The following is a 13774-nucleotide window of genomic DNA, read 5'->3' as shown; positions in this document are numbered from 1 at the left end:
GAAGCATGTTGCAGTGTTTATGGAAAAAGATAATCCCTCTTTGCTGTGGTTTTAAACCCCAGCCCAGGAGACATAGGCGTATTATGAAGCTGATGGTTTCTGTTTATGCCTCCAGGCTGCTCATGTCTGGGTAAGTGAACTTCCATGTCTCCTGCCAATGTTCCTTCTCTGTGAAATATAAAAAAGAGCGGAGTGACAAGGCTGCAAACAGAATGACGCAAGTTAGAGAATTGAGAGCAGGTGATGGCAAGAAAGTGACACAGAATACTAAGCCGCAGCACAGAGAGTGAAAAAGCAAAGAAATTAGGAAATGAAGGACGGCTGAGAAAGAGAAGAGAGTCATTAGAGAGTAGGCATGAGGTGGGGAAATAGTAAAAAGACAGAGAGGGGGAGTAGTAGTGGGAGAGAGAGATGGAGAGAGAACGGCCATGTAACACTGCAGCCCGTCACAAAGCTGCTGTAGCATTCTCAGGCTAACAATAGCTGCAGATTGAGTTGGACAGGGTTCACAGGCCTGAATACAAGCCAGCCACACAAAGCTATTGAGTGGCTAGGCTGTGTTATCTGGCCTGCTGTTGAATACTTCGCTTCCGGGAGAGGTGAACGGGCTCAGGTTACAGCGCTCACTGATGGGCTTTAGTCCATCACACTTCCCCACTGTTCAACAACTGGGACAGCGACTTCGGGGCACATCTCTAGGACGCTGCGCAGAGGCTACGCGGAGATCCAAGGGCTTCAGTGAAAGAAAGACCGACACAGATAGCCCTGAGGAACTGGCAACACAATTTCCATGTAATATTTATAGGAGTGTCCTTCAGAAATCAGCCGTTTACTCGCGTCGTCGTTATCAAATCACCCACAGCATCCGACAACAATTGTTGCAGCTTCGTCTATTGTTAGCTTGTTTTGTTTTGTCTGATGTACGGATTTGTCCTCAGCTGCATCGTCATTGACCCATGCATTTTCTAATTATCCAATTCACAAAGGACATCATAAGAGCTAACTGCAGTAGATGATCCCCATTATTTCTCCATGAGATGTCATGTTTATAATGGAAGTATTATCTCATTGATCACAGCTGCTATTGTTATCATCATAATTACTACTACAGTGTCATTTAGATGGTAATTTGGGTATTTCTTACCAACCGTCGAGCTATTCATCATATTCATAGCGCCCTATGGGATTGGCTATTGTTCTTGAAGATAAACATGACTTGATGAGATTTTTGATAAAAGGATTGATTGTACTTGCAGCATGATCCTCGGTGTCAGCATTGTAGTGGAACATTTTGCAATAAGGGATTTACACCAGGTTGACCTTTAGTCCGAAACTCTCCTGGTTTCTGGCCCTGCCTCTACCTTGCGAGTGACTCTTGTCAAGGAGAAGGTCTTATAAATATGGATGCCTTCTTCTGGAGGCCGTGATGCAATTTCAGAAATAGGAGGGAATTTCTTTTTAAGGTGGTGTTTAGTTGTGTTGCAAAAGCAGGACCTGCAGCCTTTGCCAAGGTTGCTTCTTGATACTTATTTTGTATTTATTTCTGCCACAGCTTGTGTCACTGCAATGCAGAGAAAACTGATGGAGGTGGATAAAAAAAGAATATGAATGATCTTTATTTTCTATACTGCAACTCATTTTATTTGAGCTCTGGAATGAATAAACCTGTGAGAACCCTCACAGTTCAAGTTTCTCTACTTAACACACAGGATATTGTGCCTATGTTGTGCTGTGGTATATACAAACCCCTGTATGAACTCGGTTTTGCAGGATGTGTCCTAATTGGAACATCTAATGGCTTGTAAAGATTTTTCATTTAGCCTTTGTAATGGCCAAGCTGTGCAGGAAATGTTAAGGTCAACAGGGAAAGAAAATGATTAACTCCTCTCATAGTAAACTTTTTTCCTATGAGAGGAAGTTACAGTCTTTTAACAAAAAGGCCATGTTTGATTTATGGTGTTATGATGACATGCAAAGAGATTGGGACAAATTGGACTCGTCCCGAGAACATGTTCGGATCACCAGGATCCTCTCGTCGTGTTACCATCGCCATTTTTTCTGCTCCCGAGGTGCATTTTACAGTGTACTGTGTAGGGAGCAGGTGTTCGGCACTAAGTGGTGTGCTTCAGGGATCAATGCTTTGACAAGAAAAATGTCATTGTCTCCCACAAATGTCTTTTACACAAGACTAGCGTCACTTCATTGTTCACCCCCCTCATGTGTCTTCCCTACCCCCTACTCATCCTTCAGGCACACATCCACACACGCACACGCACAGGCACAGGCACACGCACATGCGCACGCACACGCACACGCACACGCATACGCATACGCATGCGCATGCGCACGCGCACACCTTATTCAGGGTATTTCACACAAAACCCGTCAAGAGGAACAGATGTCATTATCAACAGAGATAAAGAATCATTATTTTGACAGCTTTACAAACAGCTATGTCACCCCGAGTGTGGAAGACAGATGACGGGATGCTGTCTCGTGATGATCTGAACTGTAATGTGCGAGCATATATATATATATATATATATATATATAAATATAGCAGACTTTTACTGTGCAGTCGTTATTTTCGGAAAGTTTCCCACATCCAGCGCTAGCGATGCCCTTCAAGCAGGTGGAAGCACGTCCTTGGCAGCGATACCCACTGGGGGAAGAGGGAGGGAGAAAGAACGAGAGACGCTGAAAGAAGTTGAAAAATGGAAAGAGAGAAAGAGCGGCATGCAGAGTGAATGAGGTAGACGCTGCTTTATTATCTGAAGCTTGCAACAGAAGCCACTGGATATATTCAGGGAGACAATTAAACTACCATGCAGGAAACACCTGTACATAAAATACACACAAAAACAAAAGAAAATGCTCCCACAGACGATGCTAGCATGCTGAAGTTTAGAAGGTATAACGTTTGATATGTCCCACATATTAGTTTGCCGTGTTAGCTTACACAACGTGCAGCTGAGGCCGAAGGTAATGCTGTTCATTCGTTTGTTTCTTTGTTTGTTAAAATGTTACTCATACAAGAGGTAGAGTTGAGGGATTGAGTGATTACAATTCATCCTGGGGCAACGCTATCTCCTGAAAAAGTACATTCCCAAACAAATAAATGGAATTCTCAACTATGTTTCGAGGGAAATGCATTTTCTCTGTCGCAGTTCTGAACACGTGAAAAAATATGTTTGGCTTAAAATAGGTACATTTTTACGTAATTTAACTTACGGACGTAGATTTAAAAAAAGCCAAAGTTGACTTTTTCACACGGGAAATGAACACCGGTCCATCTGTGATACTCAAAATGTCTAAAGTGGATTGCTATGAAACTTGCGACACGCTCCCAAAGTACTAAATGACCACATTATATGTAGATATAAACAACAGATAACATTGGAGTTACACTGAGATGTAGAGAAATATTGAGTCACAGTAAGAGTTGTGATTTATTATTATCAAATTTACCAGCAAGCCTCAGTTTGTTAAACGTAAAAAGTCCGGGTTATTTTGTGGGGGAGTACATTGTGCAATGGTTATGTGTCCATGACTAGAAAATCCGTACATATGATGCTGTATGGAAAATAACATGGAATATGTTAGTGTTGCTGAATGAACCTACTCTCTCTTCTTTTTTTAATGTGCTTTCTAAAGATTTTTGGATGCCTGGCACACATAATTATATTCTGTATGTGTGTATTTGAATCCGTGTATTGAATAATATTAGGGACTAGGTGATTGCTTATATCCTCAAAATTGCTTTTCTGACACCACATGAAAAATCACCTAAATCACTTTCAAAGATGGTAGAAAAAAACCAGGCTGGTCTGACAAATACAAGGCAAATTGAACATTTGAACACGAATAAATACACATTTAATCTTAATCAAACAGTCAGAAAGAAATGTGTATATCTATCTATATCCAGGAGTTTATGACTTGATTATTCCAAAAAATAAAATTTTAGATTGCTGACAATGCAGCAGCTTACCGATTGGCTGACAGACAAGGACGGATCTAGATGATCACCGCGAGATATCACACGTCTGTTCAACTTATTGATATATACTGAAAATAACCCCATGCAATGTAAATTTGTTTGCAAACTCCATCACTTTCTTCTTGCAGATGGTGCAAACTGAAAGTCTTATGACGTTGTAGCCCGGCTGTAGTTGTAAGTTGTATACACACCCAGATGAGCAGCGCAGAAACTATAGCAAATACATTTGTAGTGCACAGAACCCAGTTAAGTTAAATTCTTTTCAGTCAATGACAACAATAGACACTTGGGATCCTCCCTGGTGATCACGTTCCAGGCCTTTACTGCAGCCATGTTCCTTTTGTTGCTAGTTGTGTGCAGTTTGCTCTTCAGAAAGTGAAATTCCTTCTCTCTTGGACTGAGGCCTGGATTGATTTGCAGCAACTACTCATAAATCCCCAACATTTGAATATGGTACACTGATCCCCCATTACCCACTCACTTTAATGTAAAAATGTGCCCTTTGAACCACATGGTGATTGTTTCCTTTTAAATACAATGTTCTGTACAGTCAAGCCAACAAAATGGTTTAAATATCAATGTCATAACCATTCGGGCTTTGCACAATGCAGTTAGGAAGTTTTATGTCCAACTCTACGGTACAACATGATCCCATTCTGCTATGTTATTCATGTACAAATGTAAGCCGTGCTGTCATGCCAAATCCCTGCTTCTCCCCCTTCTCTCGCACACCCACTCATTATGCTCTGACGTGGTGTAATCAAGTTCTGATTAGGAAGCATGATAGGATTTCATTACAGTGAAATCGGTTGAAGCTGAGGGACGATGGAAGTCGGGAGGTTTCTGCAAATGTATGTCCTGTTAACACAATCACTCCCACTCATATGCGTGCAAAATTGGGAATCTATACGTTCCTATGTGTTCCAAGAACTGTGTGTTTTCTATTCCATCCGTTACAAATGCTGGTTAATGCTTCATGCAGGGACACTGCATATGTTCAAAACTGCAAAATTGTGGCCATAATACTTCCCTCCAAGCTTATACGAGCAGAAAGAGACTGGTTCTGCTGGCTGCTTTTGCCGGGGTTCAGTGGCATTTCTGGACCATTTGTTTCGGCCAGTTAATACTTAGGAAGGGAAAATTAAATTAGCCCTGAAACTGAGTGCATATTTTAACACTGGCCAGGCGTGGGAAAAATTTAGAGGGAGCCAAATGAGAAAAAAAGGTCCTCTAAAACTTTAAGCAGTGTTAAAACAAAGTTAACCTATTTCGACCTGAAGCACCATTACACAGTGGGGGAATACACACGTTGCATACAGAAGCATTCAATCATAGTAAAGCACAAGATAGCGTTTAGATTACAGAGTCATGTTTAAATATGAAGATGTACAATATTCTTTATAACAAATGACTCATTATGCAGTGCAGCCTATAAGTAAGGCAATGATGACATCATAACAACTCAGCGACAAACATCACAATTCACACAAGGCCTTATACAAAAGGTAACTATTAGCAAGAAAAGTTCCCATTTATTTAAAACAGCAGTGGGTCCTGTCCATGACGCTTATTGTGTCAAGATAAATATAATAAAAAGGTATATCTATATCCAAACAATGAGGAACAATGAGGCACGTCTTATCAAAAATAACTAAATCAATTGCACAGTGTGGTTGAACATACAGGGGCCCATTTCACCACAAAGCATTTGGCTCACACTATTAGAACTGAACACTTATACTTTCTTTCATGCTAGGAAAGTAGTCTGTATACTATATTACTCTTGTTCTGCTATTTTCATATAAAATGCAGTCAGGCTTTGCTGCGTGAATGGAGTGGAATCACACTTTGTGAAACGGCGTTACGAATTAAACAATTTAGCCTTTTTTATTAAAACAACAATATCAAAAATAAATAACAGAGTTCTCTTGTCTTTCAAGACAAAATACCAATTTATTTCAGGGTCGTGGTGTCACGGAGCTACTGGCTCCTGGTTGACTCACAAGCAGAACTAAATATCCTTACACGTGTTGAGAATTGAATTTTCTTGCAGGGCCACTAAAGTGAAAATTGCAGCCGTCACGCACACGGACGTAATGAAATGCACAAGAGTCATGAACACTAATACAGGGGCAGCATGTCTGGTGTTCCTTTGTGTCTATCCTTGATAAAGCAGGGGTGTCAAACATGCAGGATGACTTTGCAAAGTGTAAAAATGAGTTGTTTTGATCATAAAGTAAAATACTGTTCCAGATACCTGTGACGAAATGTTTTGTGTCTTTGTAGATACACTGTGATCTGTACGTTGTAATGCACATGTGTAAATGATAAACTGATACTATTGTTGAAATTGCACCTTTGTTTCTTAAGAAATTTCAGGTTGTTTTGTAAAAAGATTACATTTTAACATTTTCAGAATGTACTTTTTTGCACTGAAACGAAGGGAAGAATTTGGAGTTGTCGTTATTTACAGGTTATCATGCTGTGATTTTACTGGTCCAGCCCACTTGAGATCAAATGGTGCTGTATGTGGCCCCTGAACTAAAATGAGTTTGACACCCCTGCATTAGTCTTAACAGTGTGTTTTTCAGTGTGTACAGTGTTATTTTAAAGTTATACTGTAACCTCAGGACAAATTGTTTGCAAAAGACAAAAAGCAACAATCCTGCAAATCATTTTCTAATTCTTGCCGATAGGTTTTGTCTCTGTCGTCTGAAAGTGTATTTGGAATATGGTGCTTTAAAGCATTTGTAACTTTTACATATAACAATGGGGAGCGTTTTCAAGTGCTGCTCTCCGATAAAATACATACTGTTCCTAAGCTGTATTAACCTCGGCCAATCACAGTGCTTTAACCTTTGACCCAGTGTGCGGAACAATAGCTATGTGTTCTATAAATATATGTGCAAGAGGCTCGAGTGAGGCGATAAGGATGTGTATAAGATCTGCGGTGAATGTGCGTATGTAGTGGCTACAAGAGGTCATGTGCTTTGATGTTCTCTTTTTTCTGATTTAATGTGGTTGATATTGGAGCTGTTTAAATCTAACTGGATAATTACATTTTACAGAGTATTTCAAGAAGGGTTAAGAGCAGGCCTTTTGGGTGATTTTTTCTTTTCTTCCCCATTATTGGAAGTGTTGCTATTCATAAGTGAAAACTTTCCAAAGTCTCAAACTGAAGAGTTGTCAGTGTTTCATCAAAAGCACGATCAATGAATACAAGAAAGATTAGCAGCATCTTGTTATCAAAAGTATACCAAGCGAGGGATTATGGGCGTTGCAGTGTTTAGTCACGGCGTTAATAAAACTAAAGCCTTTAGTCTCCATTTCCTGTGCCATTAAATGTGTCGTTAAAAAAATATATCAGTATTTGAGAGCCATTAGGAAGATCCATATGCACCTTCCAATTGTACAAAATAATTTGTACTATGTTGGCCAGGAATGGAGTCCACAACTCATGTAGAGGCTAATAAGTTTGCTGCTGGTCTCCAGTGGAGAGAGGCTCAAGCATTATGTATTTGTAATGTGTTATCTGCGGGCTGGAAAGCTGGAAGGAGGATTGCGTTGTTTTCCTCTCTGTTCCACACACCAAAAAGAATGACCTACGTGGGCACCGTTCTCTGCGAATAGGACACATAATAAAGCGTGAAGACCTCACTGCTGTAAGGCATTGCTTATATGCTTTGTTTGAAAAACTCAGGGACTTTGAATCAAATGTTCCACCTGTAAGCAGTAAGTAATTGATTCACACCTGGACTCAGCAGTCGAGATGGATGACTGTGCAGCACACCATCCTTTAACAAACCTAGTCTAGTCTGTTAACGGTTATTCCATATAATATTGTCCTTGCCTCTAAAGTTTGCTAACACATAAAAGTAGCAGGTATACACTTTCAGTTTGGAAACCTCTCTGAATTTGTTTGTGTACTTTATAATAGATATGTAGCTTGAACAAACTAAGATACAGCCTACTGGACCACATAAAAAAACAATATGAACATTCCTTTTTTTTTTGCGCTCATGACTCACTGCAAGCATTTAAAAACGGTGCATTTGTCATGTTGCTGTTTCAAAAGTGGAGAGGAAAGAATGAACAAAGCAGAACACACAATCAATTTCCACATTTTTCATTAATTTCGTGGGGGACTGAAAGTAACAAGCTTTTTGATTAAACAAGCAGACTCCCTGAAAATTCTCGCAGCACTTTTTCTAAGTCCAAATTCTGAACTGGCAAAGCTCCAGCATAAGTAAATCCTGCACGTCTTGGCAACAGAAATCTCTGCATAGTTGAAATCTTGCCTACTCTGTGAGGATTGTGTTCCCTTCTATTCCACACGCTGTTGCTGTTCTGTATGCTACATTACCCGTTATAAAAATATGACCTGTAACAAATGAAAAAAAGAACTAGTTTATACCTTATGCCACTCATGAGTTGAACTGTTATACTGTAGCACAGGGGGGCTGATTGCCTGAGAAGTACTGTTTGTTAATCTGATCATGTTTGTGTTTGGAGCTGAGCAAACAAGCTGCCATAAACAAGCTGAAATAGTGAGCCAGACCTCGCTCTTGCTCTCCGCTGCTACAAACCTCACACACATACATAAACACACACACACACACACACACGAGCATCAGCCTCTTCTCCGAGGCTAAATAATGAAGAACGGAGGCACATCGCTTAGGTGATTAATTATCCATGTCACCAGATGGGACGATGAGCAAAAAAAGTCAGATTTTCTTTTTCTTTTTTTTAAATGCGTTTCAGAGTGAGGATTCGATTGGGGTAATGACAGCCATATGTTGATGGATGACCACAGGCTAGTATTAATCAGAAATACAGATATGAGATTTTACCAGGACAGAGGACTGTATGCGTACGTGTGTGTGTGTGTGTGTGTGTGTGTGTGTGTGTGTGTGTGTGTGTGTGTGTGTGTGTGTGTGTGTGTGTGTTCACAACCCTATGGGTTTCTTAAAAAAATGAATCAGCTCTCAAAACTTGAAAAAAAGATGATATTTCATCAAAAAGAGGAAAGGTGTAAAGATTATGTGAGCCAACAGATTTGACTTATTGTATTTTAGTAATTATATTATGTATATTCTCTTTAGGAATGCGTTTTGGACGCTTTACCCAGCCATTTTGGATTTATCTATTCAAGTAATAACCCATTGATCACATTCCATAAATGCAATATGGAATTATTTAAAATTAATAACTTTAGTTTTGCTTTTTGCCTCATTTATTGTCAATTAAACAATTTATTTTCCACCATGACGCCACCTACTGTGTCTTGCCATTCATATCAGCAGAGATCTGTCATTTGCTTTAATTTTCATATATTGTACTTGAAACATTCTATCAGAAGAACATTTTGGAGCAGTGTGTCAGTTGTTATTAATGGTTGGGCCATTCTTCTTCTCTGTCAAGCTGTGGTTGGAAAGACTGAGACTGAGGGGATCTTGCCTCGGGGATGCTGGGTACACACTGGGGGCCACTTATGTAGCCTGGTCAGGCAGAGAGAGAGGTTCAGGTCATTTTATCCCTCATTACACGTGCATACATGTCAAATATCTACACCCTGGAGCCCCATCTTTTTTTTTTTTTTTAAAGCCAGTTCAAAAATGCAAAAAAGTACCATCGCTCTAAGAATACTGTATGAGAACATTGAAAGTGTAAAAACAGGAATTTAGCATCAGATTATTTTGTTTTTTGACACTCAATCTAGGGCAGCAGTAGTTCAGTCCGTGGGGACTGGAAGGTGGCCAGTTCAAGTCTAGTACGAACCAAGTACAAAAAATATATTCTGGTAACTGCAGAGGTGGCAGTTCACCTCCAGGGCTCTGCCGAGGTGGCCTTGAGCAACGCACCAAACTAGGCATCACGCCAACTGCATGCGTGTATTCCGGTATTTGTGATGGAGTAAAACAAGTAAATCCAAAAACAAGTCTCACTAGACAGCCTGAGCCCACCACTTCCTGACCTGTGAACATTTCCCATAAGTCCCCCGTGACTACTGCAAGAGTGTTGTTGACCTCGACGCACACTGCTGCATACACTGCAGCAATGTTAGTTTAAAACGGGTCGCCCTTTGCTGTCATCTGTCAATACTAAGCTGCATTTCAAAACAGAAGCCATACAGTGTATGGTGTGTTGGGTGAAGGCCACCATATGTCATCAAATTGGAGACAGCCAGTCTTCAGATAAATAAAATTGTAAGCATGAATATGAATGAATATAATCCTGGGTTAGAAAGATACTTGGTATTCAATCCTTGTCCCTCAAGATCCTTTGTTCTTACTTTAAAGCTCCAAGTCCATGGAGATCTTAATTCACTGTGTTTTCAAAGAAGCTCATGTCGGTAGAGTTGTTTTCCAGATGAACTTTGAAATAGATCGGAGCAGAAGCTCCATCTTTTTGGGGACGCTGACTGACCGATATGCGAGATGTAAACCTGGATATTAGTTCATAAAAGACTAATGTGTGCCCCGTTTCCCACTAAAAGGGAGCTTAATGTTTGTGGCTGAAGTTGTGGTCCGAATATAAAAATGAGGACGAGTTATGTATATGAAGTAGAACATTTAATTCAGTCAGGGGGCAGGAAGACAGACCTTTTCACCTATTGATTCCAGTCTTTCTGAATGGCAGATCATCAGGGTGTGAGATGCACATTAATTGTGAAAAGTGTTAAGGCAGCTCCCTTTCACAAACTTTTGACATAGCTAACACTTACTGGGACTTAAAGAAAGATTATACAAAGCTATTAAATGTTTATCATTGTTACTTTACCACCTCAAAACATGTCTATACATGTCAGCATATGCTTCACATATAACGTTCATTCTTACTGCTCAAGGATCACATCTGACTTGTTGTTAGATAAACGCAAGACATGATTATGAGTGAACATAATATTTCGGAGTTATAGCGAACATTGTGAAAGTTATTATCGCGCTTTAACGACAATAGTTTGACATTTTTGGGAGATAATTTGCCAAAGGTTAGGTGAGAAGATAAGACACCACCCTCACATTATTATCTTAGCCTAGAATTGACACCTGTTTACACCTAAAACAACAAGACAGTGAGTGTACAGGGGACAGTGGATACAGCTTGGTGGTGTTTGGTTGTCACTTTATTTTAATACTCAAACGGAGTGAAGTTCGCAGGATGTAGTTACTCATTTGAAGAGAGACGTATTTACAGTAGTTGCAATGTGAACATAGTCTTGGTTTTGATCAATTCCCTTTATTAAAGCTCTGCAGAGCTGCGGACATTGTGTGCTATGAGACAGAAATGGTCTGTAACACTGACGTCTCTCACAGAAGCAACAAGTGAATAGATGAAAAGATAAAAACCCATTGAGCTCACTGTCTGAGTATTATTACTCTGGACTCATCCCTCGAGTACCTTTACAACACTTTGACTTAAACATTCATACTTTTTTCTGCAGAAAATAAATGGTTTGAGACCTAATATATATATGTGTGTGTATGTATGTATGTATATATATGTGTATGTATGTATGTATGTATATATAGATAGATATATATATATATATATGTTATTTCACAATGATATTGTGGTAAATTGATTGTAGTGATGAATGGTGGGCAAACACAAACTGTCACCAACAAGATGCATGTCTCCTAATTAATTTGTAATGAAAAATGTCTAGGAGTGAGAGCAATCATAGTTACAGTGTTTGTTTGTCCTTGTCACGCAGCTGGAAGAATAGATAAATGTATGAGAGAGGGATGGGTGTGCTGTCCTGAATTTCTAACTGACAGCCACAACAATAACAGCTTTCGCTTGTTCCTCTGTCACTTACTGTTGCTGACAAGTTGTCCTGAAATCACTAACAACACAAGACCGCTGCTCACATTCAGCTCCAAGGCTTCAAGGCTTTTTCACATTCTTGACATTATCATCACGCAAACGCAGGCTATTTACCCACACACTGTTAGATGAACATGAAATGTGGACAGCGTTGGCACAGAATATACTGTACATGTGCGACAGTGATTGTTCTTTCTCTTTCACCAAACATGAGTTTAACAAGGATTACAAAATCCCAAACTGTGCTAGCTGCTCTGTGCTAGCTGCTCTGTGCTAGCTGCGGCTGTACTTAAGCTCAACAGTGCATGCAACTAAATGCTATCATTGGCATGTTAATATTCTTATGACTATTTAACATGCTGATGTTTAGCAGGTGAAATATTTATCATGTGCTCTTGATTTAGCGTGTTAATATGCTAACGTTTGATAATTAGCACTAAAATACAGTAGAGGCTAATGGGTCATTAGTTTTGGGCTATTACCAACTGGCCGAGAGACCATCAAACCAACGTTGCCATCCCTTGAGTCATGCTGCTAAAAATCTGTCTTGCATGTAGATGTCAATGAGTACATGGTGAATTCAAATGCTGGCAATCACATTTTAGCATAGCGTCCCAAGCTGTGAAGCATAGGCTACATCTAAATGTGGCTTCTAATGCACCCCAGTGCTTCCGTTTGGTCTCTAGACTTGAAGATAAAGTGAATAGGGGGAGATACAGGAGCAGATAAACATAAAAGCATTACTCTGTGAAGTGTATATCATGTGTTGAGGAAGGGAGCAGCAAGTGGCAGAGAGGGAACACTGTAACATGTAAGGATTAAAGAGAGAGGAGGATGAACAATTAACAAGTCTATGTGATGGTTGGAGGAGCAGTAAAATCACACTTTGCTCTATTTATAATATTTATGTTTTCATTTGTATTCTTAGCAGATTTGATTTGCCTTTGGCTTCAACTGCGGCAACACTAACCTTATGAAATATCATCCGTTTCTATTTGTTTGCATAACATAACTTTTATTTACACAGGCAAGTCGGTTAACAATTGCTGTTTTACTGCTCAGCCATGATGTTGTTATTGTTTTCGATGATACACATGGTGAATCATGCTTTTCCCTGCAAAGCCACTGTGCTGAGGAAGATCTGAGGAAGGCAAAATCAGGTTGGATTTATTAGGGCCTGTAGCATTAATAGTAAATGAGGGAGTAAAGCCATAATAATAATAATAATAATAATAATAACAATAGTAATAATAGGGTTCTTGGCGGCATGCATCGCCTGTGGAGTGAATGCAGAGCCTCGGCTGAGATGTGGAAAGAAGGATTCAAAAACAGAGAATGAGACAGATCTGGTCCATTGTCTGTTAAAAAATAACTTAGGATCGCTATCACAGATTAAATGCATATTATCGTTGGCTTGATTTTTAAATGACGGAGAGAGGGTGCGCTCGCCTCTGGAACATGAAAGCAGGGTTAAAATTCAAGTCAAGTGCACCCTGGTGCATCAATTGGCTGAGACACATAGAGCAGAAGGTCTCAACCCGAGGGCCATGGTGTGCCAAGAGTCTGCAACCTTTCATTCAACTTTCACTCCACACTCCAGATGATTTCACTGATTAGTTCCCCCCCTTTGGTTTAATATGCTTTAATCAGGGAAATCAGCTGCCATAGGATTTCATTTAAAATAAAAACTGTGAATTTCGGTGGAACGGTTATGCCTTGGTTTCAGTGATTTTGGTCTTGACTGCTCTTGACTGCCGTGTCCAACAGGGTATCATCAGCTGAAAGGAAGACCATCTCCCCTAACATCAGCAGAAATAATAACACTTTATATTTCTGCCATATAATATAGATATATTGATCATAAGATAGGAAATGTTGCACAGAATGTCATGCCAAAGAATAAAGTACTTAATACTATAAACCAAGACGTTGCCAAAAAAG

This window comes from Cottoperca gobio, chromosome 11, assembly GCF_900634415.1.
Source record: "Cottoperca gobio chromosome 11, fCotGob3.1, whole genome shotgun sequence".
NCBI lineage: Eukaryota > Metazoa > Chordata > Actinopteri > Perciformes > Bovichtidae > Cottoperca > Cottoperca gobio.
The sequence above is the reverse complement of the archived record's forward strand: the minus strand, read 5'-3'. Positions refer to the sequence as shown.